The 12878-nt window shown below is 37.3% G+C and overlaps 1 pseudogene across 1 annotated transcript in view; it reads right to left on the reverse strand.

Moving 5' to 3' along the window:
* Positions 1-12645, reverse strand: part of LOC144014765 (calcitonin gene-related peptide type 1 receptor-like) — a 28313-nt pseudogene extending 15668 nt beyond the window's left edge. Inside the window, exon 1 of the transcript XR_013282564.1 lies at positions 12495-12645. The product of XR_013282564.1 is annotated as a calcitonin gene-related peptide type 1 receptor-like (transcript). The remainder of the gene's footprint in view (positions 1-12494) is intronic.
* Positions 12646-12878: the final 233 nt, after the last annotated feature.

Here is a 12878-nt window from a genome sequence, read left to right on the forward strand (position 1 = left end):
TCGGGTCACCGCTGGTAGACAGGTCACTGAGCAACACGGTTTTCACAATAGAAAACAAAGTCGTGTTTAAAAGTATAAACACATGACGGATAGTTTCCAGTTTAGTTCAGCGTCAAGTTGTCCCTTGTAATCAGATGTGGGTAGTAACGAATTACATTTACCCCGTTACATTTACTTGAGTAACTTTTTGAAAAAAAAAAAAAGTACTTCTAAGCATAGTTTTACCACACAATACTTTTTACTTTTACTTGAGTAGATGTGTGAAGAAGAAACACTACTCGTACTCAGATACACTAGTCGTTACAACCAATTCATATTTTAGATTTACCTTATTTTCACGGCCATAAAGTGCACTTAAAAGTCTTACATTTTCTCAAAAATCAAAGGTGCGCCTTATAACGAGCTGCGCCTTTTGTGTGTAATGAGTTCCAAAATCTGTAAATGTTGTTGTGTGACTTTGTCTGATGATATTGTTTTTAAAAATAAATTAGACTTTAGGTTCAAATAGGTACTCAGTACTTGATTATTCTTTTTAGCGAGTACTTTATTTTACTTGTACTTGAGTGATATTTTTGATGACTATACTTTTTACTTTTACTTGAGTAATATTACTGTATTTCGAAGTAACACTACTCTTACTTGAGTACAATTTCTGGCTACTCTACCCACCTCTGCTTGTGATCAAAATTATGGAAAGGTGTTTTATTGTTTTTGCTACTCTCAACCGGTCATTGTTAACGATGTGAAGATGACTCATTATGGCACATATTAGCCCTTTGTCAATAAAGTTGTTTTGACATTTTAATATTTGTAAACAGTTAATATGTTACTTGAAAAGTGCTTGTACACATTAATACAGATTTTTTTTTTTTTTTTTTTTTTGATGGTGTCTCTTTGCCCATGGTAAAGATTGTTTATATTCCCATTACTTCCTAAAGGGAGGGTGGAGGATTGAAAGGTTGGGGGGGATAATCTATTTTTATTGCTCCACGTGGGCTATGAAACGCTAACCATTGTATATTTGTTTAAGAAGATATGCACATCCCACATCCTTTAACCCTGCTTTAATAGCCCCCACTGCACTCATGAGGTCACGGGTCATGACGCAGAATGATGGGAAATCCAAACGTTGTTTTGCCTTACCAGATTTAGGATTATTGACCCACACACTGGGTGAAGTAGAAAGCAAACGTATACAGCAAACCAAGGTTTAAATACGCATGCATCTAGCCACAGCCTGAGGTTTGAGTTTGATCGCCCGTCATCATTCTTAATTTTGTTAAAATTTACACAGTATGTTTGTGTTGCGCTTTAATTTACCATTATTTTTTTTCCAGGTCCTTTTCTAATGTATTTTTCAACAATTGATCTCTCTACAACAAACAATATCAGATCCATTTCGCATGACAGGGTATTAAGGTAAAGTAAAATTAAGTATTAATTAATATGAAAGACAGTTCATCTACTCCAATTACAGGTATAAATAAATACTTTGACGTAGAGTGTGGTAAGAACATAATTCTGCCACACGTGTTCTGTAAACATAAGCTATATACACTAGGGATAGACCGATTATCGGCCGGGGCCGATTATTGGTGCTGATATTTGGCATGTTGACAAATATCGGCATTGGCCTTTTATTACGAATCTGAAGGCCAATAAAGCTGGAATCTCACCGAGCAGTGAATGCTTGAGAACATAGCAAATTTTGTGTTTTCATCAGGATGTGTAATATGTTCACAGACAGTTTTTACTTGTTGTAAACACATTTGGAACATATTCAGACAAATTTTCACTGTCTGCGAAGATCTTTTGAACCCTGACGAAAACCCCAAAATTAGATACATTTAAATTTGTATACATTTGTCACTGCTGACACTGGGAAGTCCCAACACTTTTTAATTTAAAAAATAATAATTTAAAAAACAAATACATTTAGAAATTACATTGAAATTTTCGGAAATTTTATTTAGAGTAGAAAACTTCAGAAAACAATTTATTTATTTATTTATTTATTTTTACTGCAAACACGTTTTAATTTATAAAAATAATAATTAAAAATAAATAATAAATGTAGAAATTATGTTGAAATTTTCGAAAACTTTATTTACAGTAGAAAAATATTTATTTATTTGCTTGCTTAGTTTTGAATTTAGCTTAACACATGCTGATGACCCTGGAAGTTCCCTACAATTTCTGTTAAAATTTTTAATTAAACAAAGCTGTCTATTATTTATATGTTTAAAATTAAAAAATTAAAAGAAAAGGTATTTTTTGTCTATTTTTTTTTTTTTTTTTTTTTTACACTATTATTTTCTCTTTTACTGCAAATGAATATCGGTTTGAAATATTTCTTATCGGCCTCCTTGATGACTAATAATCGGTATCGGCCCTGGAAAAACATATCGGTCTATCACTAATATACACGATACTGTAAATCAGTAAGGCACAATCTAAAGTGTGGATTCATTTCATGAAACATGACATGTCAATTTGGACTACACGTCTTCATCAATCAGTTTATTATAAATAAATAAAACATACGTATAAAAATTGAAGCTTACCAATCTCCAGTTAGTAACATGATCACACATGCTAGTGTATGTATTAAGACAGCTACTTCCACAAACACGTGCTCCAACATACGGCAGCCAAAACAAAAACATACACAGCGCACATACACGATGAGCTTTATTTTTAACCTTGCAAGGAAACAGATCAAGCATGTTAGATATTCGTCTCAATATCCTCACTGAAAGCTAGTGTCAGTCGTCTGCCTGCTTTGAACCACTCTTCTGCCTTCCCTCTTGCAGTCTTTGCGATGAAAAACATTTTATTAAATTGTGATTATATTGCAAATGCAATCTATCCTTCAACTCTAGACTGAACAAATTTTAGAACTACTTTTTGAAAGAATAAAAGTGCTGGATGGGACTGTTCAAGAGATAAGATCAAATACCACAAAAAAACGCTAAAGGGAACAAGAGGGAGGAGGTCACAATTACTCAAAGAAAACATGACAAATTATGGTCTTAATGTTGTTTTACAGCTATATTATTATTGCTACGTCGACAAAAGTTTAGGAACGTTTTAGGATGACCAGAAAAACAAAACTTATATTATATAATACTATGTAGGGGTGTTAAAAAAAATCGATTCGGCGATATATCGCGATACTACATCGCGCGATTCTCGGATCGATTCAATAAAAAAAAAATCTTTTTTTTATTTTATTTTTTTTAAAGAGCTCAGAATTGTTCATTCGGTAGTCTTACCGATTCAACGTCTTATCATCATTGCCTTTTTTTTTTGTGTGTGTGTGTGTGTGAATCGATTTTTAAACTTCCATTTTTAATGGAAAAATATTCAACAAAACGTCTGACTTCGGGTTAGGATTCACACCTTGAGCATGGAAGAATGTTATATGAACGGAACATTAAGCCTTAATATTTTATTTTAATGCTGTTCAAACATGAAACAGATTACAACCTCTATAAGACTGAAATTTCAGATAAATAAATAATACATTTTCATATAAATCTTACACTCTACAAGCTTACTGATTAGTATTTTCTAAATTTGAATGAAAAAAAATCGCAACAATCGACTTATAAATTTGTATCGGGATTAATCGGTATCGAATCGAATCGTGACCTGTGAATCGTGATACGAATCGAATCGTCAGGTACTAGGCAATTCACACCCCTAATACTATGTTCCCTTTATTAGTGCTAGTAAATAAAAATGAATGTGCAGCACATGCACAATCACAATATATTTCTGGAGAGATGTCAGGTTTTCAATTCTTTATATGTTGTTTATGCCCAAAGGCAAATCTTAATGTATTTATCATATTGTACTATAATTCTACTTCTCATCCTCGCATCCCTCAATTAAATTCTTTTATCCTGTTTGAATGTCAATCAATTGTTTTTTTTGTGTGTGTTTTTTTTGTTTTGTTTTTAATTAAGCTTTTATCTTGTTTTGCAAAATGACTCTTTATTACTACTGATGAGAGGTAAGACACTCTACAACACATGTCTCAAACTCCAGTTCTCGAGAGCCGCAGTCCGGCATGTTTTAGAGCACGTGTCGAGATCCGGTCCTCGAGGGCCAGAGCACTGCATGTTTTCTAGGCTTCTCTACTCCAACGCACCTGATTCAAGGATCAGGATAATTATCAGGCTCCTGCAGAGCTTTCTGATGAGCTTAAATATGAATCAGCTGTGTTGAAAATGGGAAGCCTCGAAAACCTGTAGGGCTGCGGCCTGCGAGGGATTCAGTTTGACACCACCGTTTTTAGAGGTTTCTCTCCTCAAACACAGCTGAAACATATAATAAGGATCATTATCAGGTTCCTGCAGAGCTTGCTGATTAATCAGGTGTGTTTGAGGAGAGAAACCTCTAAAACATGCAGGACTGCGGTCCTCGAGGACTGGAGTTTGAGACCTGTGCTCTACAATGACGCTTGTGCTAACCCCAGTATCAGAGGCATCCTGGTTTACCAATGTTAGGGCCCACTAACCAAGTAAGAAGAGAGTTTATGCAATAATGTATGATCGAAAGTTCTGTAGGATGAGATTATCTCCAACGCCGTCCTCCTGCAACCACTTTAAAGGCCCAGTATGCCGGTTTCACTCAGGAAAATGCACTTTTTAAATACAGGATGTACACACTTTAACTTTGAGTCTACACATCTGGGTTTATATTAATCTTTGGTGGTGATTTTGTCCTAAACGGTCAACCCCCCCAGCCTGTATTTTGTCATTTTGTGTTTGTTTTGTAAACAGCGGGCCGTTTCTGTGGAAAGACAGTGTTTACAACCCTCCAGCCAATCGCAGAGCGGGGGGTGGCGTGTCGCAAACGGGGCAGGGCAAACGTGTCAGCTGCGTAACATCACTCCCGCAGCAATTTGATTCTGCAATTCTTTTTTTTTTCTCACTCACTCACTCACTCACTCACTCACTCACTCACTCACTCACTCACTCACAGAAGCTTACGTGTGTGAATGAGTGAGTGAAGAAGAAAAAAAAAATCCGTGCGTGCTTTCAAATTGCCGCGGGAGTGACGTCACGCAGCCGACACGTTCGCCCGGCCCAGTTTGCGACACGCCACCCTCCCGCTCTGCGATTGGCTGGAGGGGTGTAAACACTGTCTTTCCACAGAACTGTCCCGCTGTTTACAAAACAAACACAAAATGGCAAAATACAGGCTGGGGGTGTGGGGGTTTAGGACAAAATCATCCACAGATGTGAAGAAAAGCCCAGATCTGTAAATTGAGAAGTAGTTTGTTTGTTGAAATCCTGTATTTAAAAGGTGCATTTTCCTGAGTGAAGCCGGCAGACTGCGTCTTTAATAATTGTCTTTAATTTAGAGTCTCAAATTGCTTCACCAGCCCACAGTTAAAACAAACATTACCACCACCTAATCTAAACCTCCAAGAGGGCAAGGACAAATTCAAAAGCCCCATATTGCGTGGCTCAGTGGTATGGCAGTTGTCTCCCAACCCAGAGGTTGTGGGTTCGATCCCATGCCATTGTGACCACGTTGAAGTATCCTTGAGCAAGATACTTAACCCCCAATTGCTCCTGATGCTGCATCATCAGTAGGTGAATGAGTAGTCAAAATGTAAAGCGCTTTGATGGCTTGTAAGGTGGAAAAGCGCTATATAAATGAAGTGCCATTTACCATATTGGGAAAGAAGAAGCTTGAGAAGGGTCCACAGATCAGGGGAATCCCCCTTCCTGGATGACCAGGCTGCAATGGATGCCGAATCAGCAACATTCTGTCATGCAACTTCCTCCTTTGATAACCCCCTTCACCAAGACACACGTGTGCGTGCGCACGCACACACAGGTAAAAATAAACCATTGTTACAAGTACACAAAGAGATATGGGAAGGGTTTTCATTAGGGGTGTGAATTGCCTAGTACCTGACGATTCGATTCGTATCACGATTCACAGGTCACGATTCGATTCGATACCGATTAATCCCGATACGAATGGTCACGATTCGATACCGATTAATCCCGATACGAATTTATAAGTCGATTGTTGCAATTTTTTTCCATTCAAATTTAGAAAATACTATCAGTAAATTTGTACATGTACACTGTAAGATTTGTATGAATATATTTATCTAAAACTTGAGGCTTATAACCGTGAGCCACTGTACACAAACAGTTTGCAATCTGTTTCACATTTGAACAGCATTAAAATAAAAATATTAAGGCTTAATGTGCCGTTCATATAACATTCTTCCATGCTCAAGGTGTGAATCCAAAAAAAAAAAAAAAAAAAAAAAAAATCGATTCTGCCGATTATTGAATCGATTCGAGAATCGCGCGATGTAGTATCGCGATATATCGCCGAATCGATTTTTTTTTTTTTAAACACCCCTAGTTTTCATAGTGTGGGGGACATTGCTCTGAGGAACAAGATGTTCAACTGGCTACGAGCTGCTATAGCGTGAGAAGTAAAAATATGTGTGAAAGCTTCAGAGGGTGACTATTCCGGTAAATTGCAACTAAAATCAATTTGCCAGAGGACTGTGCAACTTCCGCTGAGTGCTGATTGAGTCACAGTAATACTTAATGGAACATTTCTCCAAAAAGAACTGTTTATTCTATTTGTATGGCTGTTAAGCATTGAAGTTGGCTAGCCATCTGTTCAGAATCATCCTCGGACATCTGTTTGATGGAAAACAAATGCTTTCAATGTGAACAACAAATGTTCCTTTTAATAGAATAATTAGAATGATCAACACAACATGACTCTTTTGGCTTTGCTACACTGCCATGTTAGATCCTATTTTTACAATCCTGATCAGGACGGGCGGCATTAGGGGCAACAGTCCCTCATCTGTAAGGATTTTGGCTATGGAGGTGGAGGACATTAAAAGACCGAAAGCGAAAATGGGCTAAGAATAGTAAAAGAACATATTCAGCTCATCAAATAGAAATGCATTTTCTTGAAAAAGTGTTGTTGTTGTTTTTTTCATTTGTTTGTTGAAATAAATGAAGACCTATTAAGTTATTTTATCATGTGTTTACTAACAGTACATATTGATGATTGCATATTATATATAGGCCTACTGTAGAGTGTTTTTCGAAATTGAATAGGTTAGGCAAAATGCTCACCATGAGTCTGAATGAAGCTCACAGACGTTCATGACGATTCTCAAACATGGCCATTCTAATGGCATGCAATTATGAAAGTGCATATTTGTGATAAACAGTCACAAAGAACGCTCTCCAGTTTCAATAAAAACAGCAGTGCTGTCCAATTGACAATTCTGAACATTTCTGATATTTCCCCAATGCAACATAATGCAAATGCTTCCATTATATATAAACAAATGGCGGATTGTATTGCTTCTGCCTGTGACTAGCATATAAACCAGGAAGATTGTTATAGTAGTCAAATGACATTTCATCACATTTTGAAATCAAACTAATCCTCACAAATCAAATCACAGCAATCCAAAGTCCAATGATTTTCAGTGAGCGTTCATTTTGACTTGTGACATAAGTTTGCATCTGTCATACAACTGTAAAATGAAGTGTTCACCTTAAAGACGAAAAAATGAGGGTACATTGTGCACAATGGGCGGCGGCCTAGTTGCTTTGCTGATGCGCCTAATCTAATTAAACACAATCTTGGAAAACAACATGACAACTAAATTCAACTCCCCCAGACCCCCACAGAGTAAACATTGAGGAAACCCAGCACACCCTGACAAACATGATAGATATGGTCATCTTGACACAGAGTTCCCCCCTAAAACTCACTCCCTTTGTCCTCCTTTAATTTCACTGAGGTTATGCCCCAGTTTCCCACTGACATTCATACTCTGTCTTGACTTTTTCTGCTCATTGTGGTATCCCCCATGTCTAACATGTAGTTGGACAACTGATGGAATCCTCTGGATTCCTTAGCTATCATGCAAAATGTTTGGACTGTACAACACCCTTCCCCACTGCTGCAGTCATAATGGTTAAACTGGACTTGTCAGACCAATCTCAGACCTGGTGAATACTGATAGAGTAATTTAAATACAGTATACAGATATGTATGATAGACAAGTATTATTCAAACCTAGTATGTGCAAATAGGTCAGACTCAGTACTATTCACAGTGCTTCACTTTTGCACACTTTGTTGTATTACAGCCTTATTTATTCTAAAATGTATTACATTCACCGTCGCCCTCTTCAAAGTTGTACATACAACATCTCATTATGACGCTGTGCACAAAAGGCTTGGCCTCATATTTGAAGAATTGCTCACTATATCTGCCAAACTGTTGTTTGTTGAGAAGTGAGTTTATTTGAGTTCACTGCCAGTCTGCCACCACCTATAGCGCTCTTATCACAAACTTATGCTTGCAAGTCCAAGTAAAATATTGGCCGAACAATGGCTCATAAGAACTTATAAATCCTGTCATTTTTACATCAAAGTACCACTGTATTTACTGCCTTTGTCTTGAAGTTGAAAATGTAGCTTGCATGCATCTTGATTCCACTTACCATCCTTGAGGTGTTTCTGCAGTTTAACAGATGTCTGTCTGAGCAAAAAAAAACAAGCATGAAGTCAAAGGAATTGTCTATAGACTAATAAGACAGGCTTGGCCTTGAGCCACATATCTGGAGAAGGGTACAGATTACAGAAAAATGTGTGCTGCTTTTGAGAACTCAGTAAGAACAGTGGTCTCCATCATTTTGAACGGAAGGAGTTTAGAACCAACAGAACTCTTCCCAAAGCTGGCTAACCAACTAAAGTGAGTAATCAGGGGAGAGGTATCTAGGGGACCCAGTGGTCACTTTGTAAGAGCTCCAGAATTCCTCTGTGGAAAGTGGTGAACCACCTCTGCAGGAACCAGCAAACAGGTCAAATATTAAAATGTATGTTGTTTCTTTTACAGACCATACACAAAGATTCTAAAAATCATGCATTGCCCAACTGTGTGCCGATTATCTGAACACAGAACGCCACATTATAAAAATTCTGTCCCACTAACCGATCTCAAAACAAGTAGTGAGGACGTGACGTGATCAAACAATAACGAAGAAGAACACACACTAGCAGGTATGTTGCACTGATGTTTTCAAAGTGTTTCCGAAGAGAAGGAAGGTGGGAGTGTTTTATAATGGTTTCATCAAAGCAGACTTGCTCTGGAAAATACTTCTTGTGTCTGGGGAGCCCACTTGTACAAAATACGACAGTGTGTTTTTATTTATGTCCGCTTCCTTCTTCCTCAGCCAAGGCACTTCTTTGATTGCCTACATTCCGTTCCACATTGCAATTCACAGTCATGACTCTCGACTTTCTTAGTTTTCCCCACATAAATGAAGATTTTTTTGTTGTAAATATTCAAAGATTAATATTTAAGATTCTCAGCAACCACCTGATACGGACCCTATTATCCAGACAATACCACTCTTAACATACTTCAAACTGAAACATAATCTTACAAGATAATCTTATAAAACATAAAATAGTCTGGTATTTGATGTCCTTCATCAGGAAGGCGAAAAATCGGGACAAAAACAGCCTGATTACCTCTGTGTCCACCTTATTAAATGGCACATGGCAGCACACATGGAGTTTGCCCAATTAGGCCCCTGGAGGACTTTGAGACTAGGGATAGACCGATTATCGGCCAGGTCGTTTATGACTGCTGATATTTGGCATTTTTATAAATATCGGCATCTGCCTTTTTTACAAATCTGAAGGCCAATAACGCTGGTATCTCACTGAGCGGTGAATGCTTGCAAACGTAGCAAATCGAGAGTTTTCATCAATATTTGTAAGATGTTCACAGACAGTTTTTACTTGTCGCGAAGATATTTCGAACATGTTCAGACAGTTTTTTACTGTCTGCGAAGATCTTTTGAAGCCTTTGACGAACCCTGATGAAAACCCCAAATTAGCTACAATTAGGGGCTTTTCCACAGCCGGAACTTTTGGAGAACTTTTCAGTTTACCTTGGTAAAATTCAGTTTGGGCGTTTTTCCACCAACAACAATTACCAGACTTTTACTTTTCAATTTTGGATTTATTTAAATTTCCAAAAAAAAAAAAAAAAAAAATGCTGACAGTGGGAACTCCTTGCGCTATATAATTAATAAAAAAAAAAAAGAAAGAAAGAAAGAAAGAAATTATGTTGACATTTTTGGAAAATTATATTTACAGTAGAAAACTTTAGGAAACTACTTACTTGCTTAGTTTTTAATTTATCTTAACACATGCTGATCCTGAAAGCTCCCTGCAATTTTTGTTGTAATTTTTGCCATCAATTCTTTATATGTCTTAAATTAAAGGAAAAAAGAAAACTTTGATGCTAATTATTTTCTCTTTTACTGAAAATCAATATCGGCTTGAAATATTGGTAATCAGTCTCCTTGATTACTAATAATCAGTATCTGTATCGGCCTTGAAAAAAAACATCGGTCTATCGCTGATAAATTTTGATTCAGATTAAGATAGAAACAACTTTATTTATCAATGTGGGCCAATTAAGAGAGTAGCGAGCAAAAATTACATTGTAAATAAATCAGGTAATAATACACAGGATACATTTACATTATTGCGAGAGAACTGCGATTGGCTGGCAGCCAGTCCAGGGTGTACCCTGCCTATACTGCCCATAGCCAACTGAGATAGGCTCCAGCACCCCCCGCGACCCTTGTGAGGACTAAGCGGTCAAGAAAATGGATGGATGGATGGATTATAAGAGAAATCTTAATCACAGCACCTGGTTAAATAAAGATTAAATAAATGAAATAATCAAATAAATACACAAATAACTATTATAATACTCGTGGGGTCCTACAACAGGGAGATGAAATTCATCAATATTTTGGGCGACTGTCACACGACACACGACTGTCACACGACTGACATATTAAGAAGAAAGCAGGCACCACAAAGACTATAACACATGAAAAAGTTGTTTGTGTTGCAACTTGCAAGTTTGTTATTTTATCAGCGCAACTTGGGCACATGGATGGATTGCGTACTCACATTACATCCTCTTGGCAAGCAGAACTAAATACTCCCTTGAATCTCACATTGCATTAACATTGTCCTCGACATTGAAAACCCATCCAGATATATCAGGAGTCAGTATCTGTTTCAACACATTGTATATTTTTCATTTCAATTTTCCATCAGATTCCAGTGCTATGTGAAGGGTTAAATTAAATTACAACTGTACAACTCAAGACATTTCAATGTTGAATGCTGAAAATACTAGAATTTTCATGCCAGCTCTAGCGGCCCAGGTATTCTCCACTCAGCCTAAAATATGAACACATTTTCTTATCTTAGATTATGTGGTGTAGGGGAATCAGGAGGTCTTGTGTTATTAAACAAGACATCACTCAGGAACAAGTGGGGAGCTGCGATCAAAGTTGCAGCCAAAATTTCTATTAATACACACAGAGCAGCTTGGCAAGAGTTGACAGGTCTGCTCCAGCCTAAGTTACTGTGGGAAGTGGAAGCTTCCCATGAATAGGCGATCCCACAGTCCCACACATATGATAGGAATGATTTTGAGGGTGAGGAACGTCGCAACAGTTGGAAAAAGGCATCACAGAAACTTCAAGAAAAAGCACGACGCAGAAAATCCCGACAAGTACTACACATGATACAGAACCGTGTTGTTGTTTTTGTTGTGTTGTTGAATGCCCCAGCAGTTGCAGTTTTTCTGTCTGTATTCAATAAAGAGTGTTAAAATTACAAAATGTGCATAAACTCCTTATCATTACTGTGTTTTTGAAGTCTTTTCTTTCATGTCAGTCTGTCTATGTCTCTTGTTATTGTCAGCTCTCTGTCCTGGAGTACCATGTGTCAACCTCTATTTTGTCATTCCAACAGCTGAGTGGGCATGACTGGCAGATGACAGCATTGACTTATAGGACATTTATGAGTGTCCATGTCAGAGTGATAAACTGTGTAAACATTACGTACATTGTATTGTTTTGTACATAATCTGTTCCAGTAAATCAATTAACAGTTAACATTCTTAAGTGTGCAAATGCCAATAATATTGCAACAAAAGTGCAACACCAAAACAGTCTTCAAAGTGGAATGGCAGTCCATGATTGTCATAGATGTGAGACTACATGTGCTCTCTTGAAATATGGCAGTTAAACAGTGTTCACCAATTAATTAAGGCTTTAAATTCTGTGTGGCAAGAAGCCAATTAATCAAATCATATGTAATGAAGTTAACCTCACTCACATAATATGCATACTATACCACATCAGGTACAATGTGTGTGTGTGTGTGTGGGGGGATATTACATAAATACACTTTTTAACAAGCATACGTACTTCTTTGGTGACTGACTAATTGTGCCTCAACTGTGCACTAATTGTGCCTTAACTGTGCACAAGTAATCGAGATTCAGCTCCACACGCTTGATCAAATCCATGACAATAACAATGAGTTCTAGAATAAAATAATATAAACGGAATAAAGTTCGCTTACGTTTTAAACGGACGAGTGGTCACACGGACCTTTTCTTCCAAAATGCACATCCTTTCCAAGATGAGAGTCTCATGCTGCCCTGTGACAACACTGACCAACCCCAACCAGCACAGCACTCAAACAACGCACAGTAGGCAGCTCTTGTGACTTCCTGTTATTATTTTCAGAGTAAATCGGTCACTATGTGGTGTAAATGTAATCTTATTGATATACTCTTACCACGTGGCCATTTATGTGATAGTCTGAGAAGCAAAGCTCGTCAATTCATTAAAAATATCAGATATAGCTCACGTATACATTAAGATGGGCTATTTTGCAACTTGATACATGGCAGTTAAAACACTATACCACCAACAGTGTAAAGTATTATGGCGCCACCTACTG

The sequence above is a fragment of the Festucalex cinctus genome, chromosome 2 (assembly GCF_051991245.1).
Source record: "Festucalex cinctus isolate MCC-2025b chromosome 2, RoL_Fcin_1.0, whole genome shotgun sequence".
Classification (NCBI taxonomy): domain Eukaryota; kingdom Metazoa; phylum Chordata; class Actinopteri; order Syngnathiformes; family Syngnathidae; genus Festucalex; species Festucalex cinctus.